Genomic DNA, 10,094 nt, shown 5'->3' on the forward strand with positions numbered 1-10,094 from the left:
ACTACACTACAATTATTTGAAAACTTTACTGATTACTAGTTACTTTGCAGATATACATTATGACATCATAAAACAGACATAAACCACTTTAGCCCTATTTTATACCCCGGCTTTTTGAAAATAGCCAATCTACAGCTTGTAGATCTGCCATTTTCAAACTTTTTGTGCTTTAAAGTACTTATTGATGCCAATACTTTTATACTTTTACTCACGTACATTTTGAATTCCGTACTTCTACTTGCAACAGAGTATTTCTATAGGCTATTGCAGTTTTGATACTTTTACTTAAGTAAAATAATTGAGTACTTTTTCCACCACTGCTTGTATGCTGCCTTAACACTTATGTCTAAACTTGTTCGAAATCTTTTGAGCGGTGCAAGCGCTCCCATGCTTGAACGAGTGTGTATGTCCATAGGTCTCTATATGTCCCTATGTCTCTTTGTTTGCCTCCATTGAGTAGCAACAGCTGCAATACCGCTGGGTGACCAAGTGGCGCTGTTGAGCAGCCTTGACATTAATGGACAACAGAAGAATTCATAAAATGTGATTTTTACTATTTTGAAAAACATTTCAAAACAGTGAAAATAAGCGGTCCAGGCCTACATCGACACGTTGTGAGCTTGTATATCGAGTAGTATGTGCGTGTGCTTGTATGCACACATGCGCACATGACTGTATCTTAAATTAATGCCAGCTGTTTTAGTAGATAACTTTTTTTTCTAAAAGACATGTTTTTGGGCTTTTATGCCTTTATTGACAGGACAGTAGACTGACAGGAAACAGGGAGAGAGATGGGGAGTGACACGCAGAAAATTTGCAGGCTACACAAAGCCTATGTGGTTTGCGCCTGGACCAGTTGGCCAGCAGGCGCCCCTAGTCAGGGACGTGCTGGCCATTGGGAAAAGCGGGACAACTCCCGACCCGCCGGTCCAGGCCGGCCATTAGGAAAAATCTTTTAATAAAATGTCGGCCTTCGTTCCATTTTGGGGGCTGGGCGGCCAACAAAGTCAATCGTGACTGTTGGGCAGAAACCTCGTATCTCCAAGTTTCAAATTTGTAATTTTTTTTTCGCAAAGCAAAGCCCTGCTTCATCATACAAGGCCGTCGCAAAAAAGTAGTGAAAACAGCATGCAGATCTACAAGCACACAACGCCTCGCACCGCGAGGCGTTGTGTGCTTGTAGATCGGCTGTTTTCACTGTTAAATCATTTTTAAAATGATAAATACAAAACAAACGGTTTTGGACATACAACGTTTCCACCCGACAACGACGAAATATAACTCACGTAATTGGCCCACTGGCTTGTCACTTTGTCACAAATCTTTGAGTAGCAGCAGCGCTATAGAGAGAGAGGGCCTCTCCAACTCTTTTTCCCGGGCTGAATCAGGGGCCCAGCACGTCCCTGCCCCTAGTAGATAACTTGACTATGAATACAGACTATGCCTATATGTGTGGGGCACATTATTTGCTCCTGTAGATGAGGGACGTGGGGGCGCTTATCATTATGTTATAGCTTAGCAGATGGATCATCCCTCATATGTTACGCGCCTATCCATAACGTTGTGTTGACAGTAGGCTGCCTGACTGTTTGTCTATATGCTTACAGAGAACTAGAGCAGAGGTGAAATTAGACTGCAGCACGGCCGCCGAAGCCGTGCGCCGTACATAATACATAATTATTTTCTCTTTGGGCTGTCCCCTAAGCTGGCACACTGATGCTAATGAGTTCTATGTTCCTATAGAAATGACTGTTTGGACAGTCTTTGTGTCAGGATGTGGCGGACGGTGCTGGCTGGCTGACGCAGGTGTGGTTTGTGTATACAATTAAGTCTGTTTGGTTGTAATTAAGGCAGGTCCGCGGTGTCAGCACCTAGGTTAGTGTAGAGCTTCGTGTGCGGGGGCTTCACAACAACGACAGGCTCTTGTGATTTAATTACAGCGGAAAGGCACACAAAAGCATGTAGGCAGGCGCAAACAATGTGACGCGCATGTACGACAGCGGAGCTGCATGAAGTGCGTGAGTGCGGGACTCGCGCGCATTTTGTGGTTCTCACAAGCCGGTCTGGTACACATGTACACCCACACAAGCACATAGCGATCTGCCATTCCAACACTTCAGGCTTTCCTGTACTTTTCCTGCACTTGTCTGTAAATACTTGTTTTCCCAGGGTTCTTTTCACTGTTTAGCCTTGCTAATTCTGCTCTTTTGTTTCTGAAAACAAGTGTCACTTTTCAACACTGAATATCATTTACATAACGACACCTTTGCAAATGCCCTCCTTTATCATTGACAACGTTTACTGACAATCCCTTGACTTGCCGATGGCATGATGCGTTTGAAGTTCTCAAATGGCACATCTGTAGGCTGCACAGCAACATTCCGAACAACATTCACACAAAGCCACAAACACCCACATTCTCACACAGGGATACCCAGACAGCACATTGAGCCATGTCAGCCACTGTGCCCCCAGCGGGTCAGCCTCCGCTCGTGTGACCCTCCCATTTGTCACTCGCTGGCCTTTGCCTTCCGCAAATTTGGGGTTTTATTTTGCGAGGAGCCTGTGGTTGGAAAGGAGGCTGGGCCACACTGACAGGGAATTAACCCTGTTGGTTGGGGCCAACTGACCCTTCTGTATAACATTATTACGAGCGCGTGCGGTGTGTTTCGGCCGAGCGAGTGCGCTCAACTGTGTGTGCAGCCACGTCGATACAGATCAAGACTGACGGATCCTCGGCGCACAGCAAAGTCCTGAGTGTTCAACTATAGCTCTGAGAGTGTGAAAGGTGGACCCTTCTCTCAGGGTTAGATTAACGCTTAGGATTTTGACCGTGTGTACTCAGAGGGGTAATGGCCTAGTGTCACCAAAGCAGTGGTTCTCAAAGTGGGGTCCTTAACACGTGGGCTGCCATTGTTTTGGTAATTCTATTTGCTGTAGCCTATATGGAGAATAGACGCTCCATGATGCTGGCGGCCGAGTTGCATGATGGGATATGTAGTGTTCTCGCTTACCAGCCGCTACCGCGGCACCTGTTTAGCTGGTAACCATGGCAACAGTTAACTCGTCTGTGGACGAGATAACGGGGAGCTGGTACACGATCTGTGTTGCCAGATCTGTTTATTATTGATTGGGTTAGGGTTAGGGTTAGGGTTAGGGTTAGATTGTAGATTGTAAAAATGGGGGGCCTTGATCTTGGCATGAAAATGTTTGAGAAACACTGTTCTAAAACAATATTAGACAAAAAAGTTTGACTGACATGCCCTAGTTGCTTATTATTTTCGGATTCTTTTTATAGACCTGGTTGCTCGTTTCTCGAGCAAAACAGAATATGGCAACGCTTCTGGCTAGAGGCTAGTGGTGGCTATGAGGGGACTCCCCATAAGTCCGACATCTCATTAGTCCTATTAGTTAGGGTTAGGGTTAGGGTTATATGTTTAGGATTTATAATGGACTAGTTGGTTAGGTTTAGGGTTAGGTCTGTGTTCGTGTCTGTGATGATGATTCATGATCCCTCACTGGGGCGGTGGATAGGACGTTCTGTTAGAGTAAAATCCATCAAAAGTACAACACAACTGAAGAGTATTGCAACATGACCGCAAGTTAGAAACTTGTGTGGTTATAACGACACATTGAGGCACAGTTGTTTTCAATGCGATGCAAATACCAGCAGGGGTTTGGGTGTCTTAAATGCGCAGGCAGACTCTCTGGAGAGAAGGAGATATAAGCGCCTTTCAAACGGGGGTCGCTTGGATCAGCTGGGATTGCACCACGGTGGAGACACTAACACGATCGGATACACGTTGATGTGCGGGAGCACAACATAAACAAGTTATTGAGCGGTCAAATTCGGTAGTCGCACGTGTGCTCCGAAATGCATTTCACAATTTGCACGCTACTATTTTTAGTCGCAAATGCGAGTACCTGCTCGCACTGTCAAGCCCTGTAACCCATCTAGATCTACCATTTTCAAAAATATGTAAAAACAAATAAAAGTATTGGAATATTTTGAAGTATTATAACACAAATATTTGTATGGGGGTCCCTGGCATGAAATCTTTTCATAAGGGGGGCGGTCTGCGGCCAAATTCATATTAATTTGACGGTCCTTGACATGAAAAGGTTTGAGAACCAGTGCACTAAAGCTGCTGAAACTGATTGTGGTGGCCTGTGTTACCGGGGTGGTCCGCTGCAGAGGCGCCAATTGGGTATGGCAAGGTTGGCCACAGGGGTACAAAATATAAATGTACTTCTTAAAATGAATTCATCATGCCTGTTGCTAAGGTATGGCAACATGACTGGTGGCCTGCACACGCGTGTACTAGACAACAGTCATGTTGCCATACCTTAGCTTTTGCTGAACTGACACCACTGGTCCGCTGGCAGGATTAAGGAGGTAGAGGCATGCCGGTGCCGTGTCCCCGCATCTGGGCGTCTTCAAGGGGCTCTGGACAAATCAGAGCGCCTCCTACCAACTGTACTGCTCTCTACCTCCTTTCTTTCTCTCTCTCTGTCTCCCCTCTGTTTCCCTTGGCAGCGCTTAGACACCACCACCAACAGACAAGGACACAGAGGCGCGCGCACACACACACACACACACACACACACACACACACACACACACACACACACACACACACACACACACACACACACACACACACACACACACACACACACACACACACACACACACACACACACACACACACACACACACACACACACACACACACACACACACACAGGGACGTGCAGAGAATGTTAGAGAGACGGGCTGAAATTTCGAAAATGGCCTTTTGGTGAAAATATTGAAAATAGCAGACCTCCAAGCTCACAACATTGCGTGAGCTTGGAGGTCAGCTATTTTCGGTACTTGATACCACACTAAACTAAGCATAATCAAGTGAATACTGGAGATGTGGCGTAACGGTATGGATTTCTACACAGAGAGGGCAATTATTTCGACATAAGATGCTGCATTCAAGTTCAGGAGAGTTTGGACAAAGCAATTCTCTTGAATGCTGCCTTCAGGTATGGCTTGGAAAGAGGGCATTTGCATGTCTTTCACCATAGTTGAAAACCGCATTCATGGTCTGGAGAGGGCACTTAATACAGACGGGTAAAAGGGCAGGGGCTCGCTCAAGCCCCCTTTTATATCCATGTGTGCACGTGCCTGCACACATACACGCACATAAACGGAAGTCTTGCTGTGATGTGTCATACATCTCTGTGCGTGTGTGCGTATGCGTGTGGTTGGGTGGTTGTGCATGTGTGCGTGGGGGGGTCGCTTCAAGCAAAAGAGAGGTCGGCACATAAAATGAATGTCTATGTGTGTGCCATTAGGCTTCTTTTTTTCTCCCTTTTCTTGTTCAGCGAGCGTGTTTCTTCCCAAGCCTGTCTCTCAACGCAGCAAGGCAGTAATAGGCATTCTGCCAACCGCAATGCTCTGCAATTAGCCAAAAGCCGTGGAGAAAACATTGCTAAACAAAGATGAATGAAGTGACGCCCACCCCGTCGCAAAAAAAAGAAAGGGAAAAAAGAAAACCCAACACTAGCGTATTATCATGCGGTTGCAATGCATTTGTAGCAGGTGTACCGCTTATCATCTTCCCCTGTCCCCCCTCCCCTGCCCCCCGTACGTCCTTGAAACCCATCAAGCATCAAGGCCATGTGAGTGGCTCCGTGTTCAAAGAAATAAAATCCCACAAGAGGCGATTATTTGCGCGGGTGTCGTTGCTGGAAGCAGGGTTGATAGTGTACGTGCCTATATCCGTGTGTGTGTGTGTGTGTGTGTGTGTGTGTGTGTGTGTGTGCGTGTGCGTGCGTGCGTGCGTGCGTGCGTGCGTGCGTGCGTGCGTGTGTGCGTGTCTGTGTTAGGGATGGGACGATATGAACATTTCATATCACGATTATTGTGACGAAAGAAATCGCGATTTACGATATTAACGCGATAATCAAAATCCATTATCCTGGGGCGGAACATTTGCCCCAAAATAGCCGATCTACAAGCTCACAACGCGTCGCAACGCGACACGTTGTGAGCTTGTGAGCTATTTTTTGGCAAAGACATTTGATAGAGAGTGAAAAATCACACCCGTGTGAACTGAGCGGTGGTTTACCCCCCCTTCCCCCCTGTGTGTGTGTGTGTGCGTGTGTGTGCCTGGTCTGGCCTGGCCTGAAAACAGCACCCCTCCCTTAACATGTGTGGTCAGAAAAGGTACTACACCACAGGCTTGAGGCTACATACGGACGCACCCACCCACCCACCCACCCACCCACATACATAGACGGATACACACACGGCCACGCTATGGAGACGGGACCACCGCTCAAAAAAAAACTAGTATGTAAGTACCTTTTACCAATTATAGAGGGTTTAAGTGGTACCGGAATTATCTAGCTCGGCAAATAAAAGTAGAATTGATCCCTGTGCATGACGGAGGACGATATCACGATAAATTAAATCTCCACGATACGATTATGGTGAGTGTTTTTTATCACGATAAACAATAATATCACTTATTGTCCCATCCCTAGTCTGTGAGTGTTTGTGTGTCTGTGTGTGTGTGTGTGTGTGTGTGTGTGTGTGTGTGTGTGTGTGTGTGTGTGTGTGTGTGTGTGTGTGTCTGTGTGTGTCTGTGTGTGTGTGTGTGTGTGTTGGGGGGGGATCGCTTCATCCATGTCCATGCTCTGGCACGGTGCTGCCCGGGAGGTCTGCTGCCCGTGGTTTCATGTCAGAGCCAGGGAACCATCACTGCATCCGCCATAAGATGAAAAACGCTTCCTCGGCCAGCAAGCGTTGCTGTCGTCTATCTTGAACTGGCCATAGGGCAAGCGCTTGTATAGAAGAATGATAAAACAAACCACACACACAAACACAACCTGTTCTCCAGGGACGTGCAGAGAATGTTAGTGAGGCAGGGGCTGAAATTTCTAAAAGGGCCATTTGAAGAAAATATTGACAATAGCTTGGAGGTCGGCTATTTTCGATGCTTGTACCACACTGAACTAAGTTTAATCAAGTGAATGCTGGAGATATGGCATGACGGCATGGATTTCTACACAGAGGGGGCAATTATTTCAACATAAGATGCTGCATTCAAGTTCAGGAGAGTTTGGACATGGCAGTTCTCTTCAGGTTCTCTTTTGTAACTCATGGAAAGAGCCGAGGGCATTGGCATTTCTTTCACCATAGTAAAACAAAACTGCATTCATGGTCTGGAGAGGGCACGTTTTGTGCACGTGCCTGCTGTTCTCTCTCTCTCTATTTCTATTTCCCCCTGTCTCTTGCTCTTTGCTTTTAACCACTCGATCGCTCCGTTTTTCCCATTTTGGTCCGTTCCCGGAAAATGTTTACACTTAATGAGACCAGCTCATCTCTCGTCTTTGAAGCCCTAAAGCTTTTGAACGTTATTCTTAGCCTGCACGGGCAGATCAATATCAACTACATTCCCTGTCTCTCTGTTGGCTATCACTGAAAATTTGCGGTAATGAATAATGCCCCCCCCCACACACACACACACCAGACCCAATGGACTTGTTTCTGATGAAACCAACAAACATAGAATCATCCAGGAGGCCTTTTGTTCTGAGATGTTGCCAGAGCCATACAATATGGGATCGGTCTCTTGATAATAAATGCAACAATAACGAAACAGTAACTAAACAGTCATTATGCACTACCACGTCGTTCAGTTGTAATGATGCAAGGAATCGGAAACCTAAAGGACGGAAAGAACAAAAGAAAAACACTCCCTCCCCAAAAAAAACAGACGCAAGGGGACTGAGTTGCGCCATGGCAACACATGCTGACAGTTCAGCATGCTCCGTTGATTCCAGCGAATGCACTCTTGGCCCAGGAGTCTAAGGCAGATCAGCAGGAATCAAGGAAGTGAATCAGAGGGTGACCGCGGTGTCGAGCTCCATGTAAATCTCTGGATAAACAGTGCAGCTTCACTGAGCTCAATGACCCTTGCCAGCTCTCCGTCAACACCGGCGAGGATTCTCCAAATGACATCTCTGTGCTCCTGACGGCCCTCGACAACATGCTGTCGACCGGCGGAGCTCGACGGGTGGAGCATGACAGTGACGTTGATGGGATCAGGGGCTTGTTTTCCCCCTCGCATCATTCACTCCGGGCTGCTTATTTAGTAGCATGGTGATGGAATGCGGAAGATAGGAGGTGGAGAAACACTTAAATAAACTAAAGGTTCTCATACACGCACATGCACACATAGACATCAAAGGGGCCTTGAGCCCCTGCCCTTTTATCCGTCCATAAAAAGTTCCCTCTCCAGACAATGAATGCAGTTTTCCCTATGGTAAAAAAAAGAAATGCAAATGCCCCTCTTTCCATGTCATACCTGATGTCCAAACTCTCCTGAACTTGTGTTCTTTCATCTATGTGTGAAAGAATTGCCCTCTCTGTGTGGAATCCATGCCGTACACCACATCTCCAGTATTGACTTGGTAATGTTAATGTTAACTTAGTTCAGTGTGGTATCAAGTATCAAGCACTGAAAATAGCCGACCTCCAAGCTCACAACGACGCGTTGTGAGCTTGGAGGTCTGCTATTTTCGATATTTTCACCAAAAGGCCCTTTTGGAAATTTGAGCCCCTGCCTCTCTAACATTCTCTGCACGTCCCTGTTCTCATACCTCGCACCACTACGCGGCCTTCACACCTACATCACATCGCCATTCTGACCGATATGTCTGAGTCATAGGGTCGGGGCTTTGTCTGAGTACCCGATGAAAAGTCTGTCTGTGTCCATATTATGGAGATCCCTGATTTCAAGCCCATATCCTGTAAATTGGCATGCCCATAAAAGGTCATATTAGGTGGATATGCGTTTCTGGACAACTGCTGGATATCGATATATGCCCATATATGGACATTCGGTTCAGACAACCACATATCTGAACAACTTCCTTGAGTCCTTGCCAATTCGCGGCACATCTTGTCCGTAGAGTCATAACGCCTCAATGTCAAAGTCACGTTGTTGTGACATCATATTGTTGACATTGTGACATAAAAAAAAATAATAAAGAAATAACATGATAGTGAACAGAACAATTGACACAGAGAGAGAGAGAGAGAGAGAGAGAGAGAGAGAGAGAGAGAGAGAGAGAGAGAGAGAGAGAGAGAGAGCCAACACAACATCTGCGTGATGAATCAATGCACAAGTGTGGTGAAGTGTGTTGAAACTCTTAACATGAGCAGCAAATGGGATTTGGGCCAGCTTTGCAATTACTTTTGTGTTCTGTTGCCATGGGTGAGAGAGATCTTAGGCAGCTACAAGAAATCCTGTTGACAAGCATTGCTCAGGCATAGATAGGGATGGGAATTAATAACATTTTAACGTTTCCAATTCCATTTTCGATTCTACTTATCGATTTGATTCCTTATTGATTCTCGGGCATTCATTTTCTTTTATATAATATTCTCTGAATAGATGATGCACAGCATACACAGCCTATGTTGTCATATATTGTGGTATAGTGCTTGCAGCCATGTTGGGGGCGCGTATTTGGAATTGACACCAGGCCTCCAGGGAAACCCCGCCCACCGAAGCTTTTGATTGGCTGAAGCGGAGCTAGGGAGCGCTCAATTGTAGTCGCTTGGACAGGGCGTTTATCGTGGGCTTGCCCAGGCCGTATAAATATAACGATTGCATTCACCACGGCTTCGTAACTCGCGCGGCGCTCCGCCGGCCGAGTGTCGTGGACAATCGAGCGGCTCCGTCTGGAGGCCTGGTGTCAATTCCAAATACGCGTTGGGGGCTGGTCAGAATTAGTCCCCTCCTTCTGCTCCTCTTGTCATTTTCTTCTTTTCTTTTATTTTTTTTACCAAAAAAAGTTTTTTTTTACAGTGTGCTACATTTTTGCGGTAAAGTCACAACGTGAAAGCACACAGTTATTTTTTACTGTGTACTCAATTCAACGTTGGCTGCTTCTTGCGGAGCTGTCAGCTGTGCACCTACAGTAAAGCAGTTGCAGCTATCATCTATAGTTTGGATCAACAGATTTACGTGCTTTTCTTTCTTGTGATTATAGGGGAGCATTTAGCAAACAACATATGAAAAGGTGAA

The sequence above is a fragment of the Nannobrachium achirus genome, assembly GCF_963921795.1.
Source record: "Nannobrachium achirus genome assembly, chromosome: 16".
Lineage (NCBI taxonomy): Eukaryota > Metazoa > Chordata > Actinopteri > Myctophiformes > Myctophidae > Nannobrachium > Nannobrachium achirus.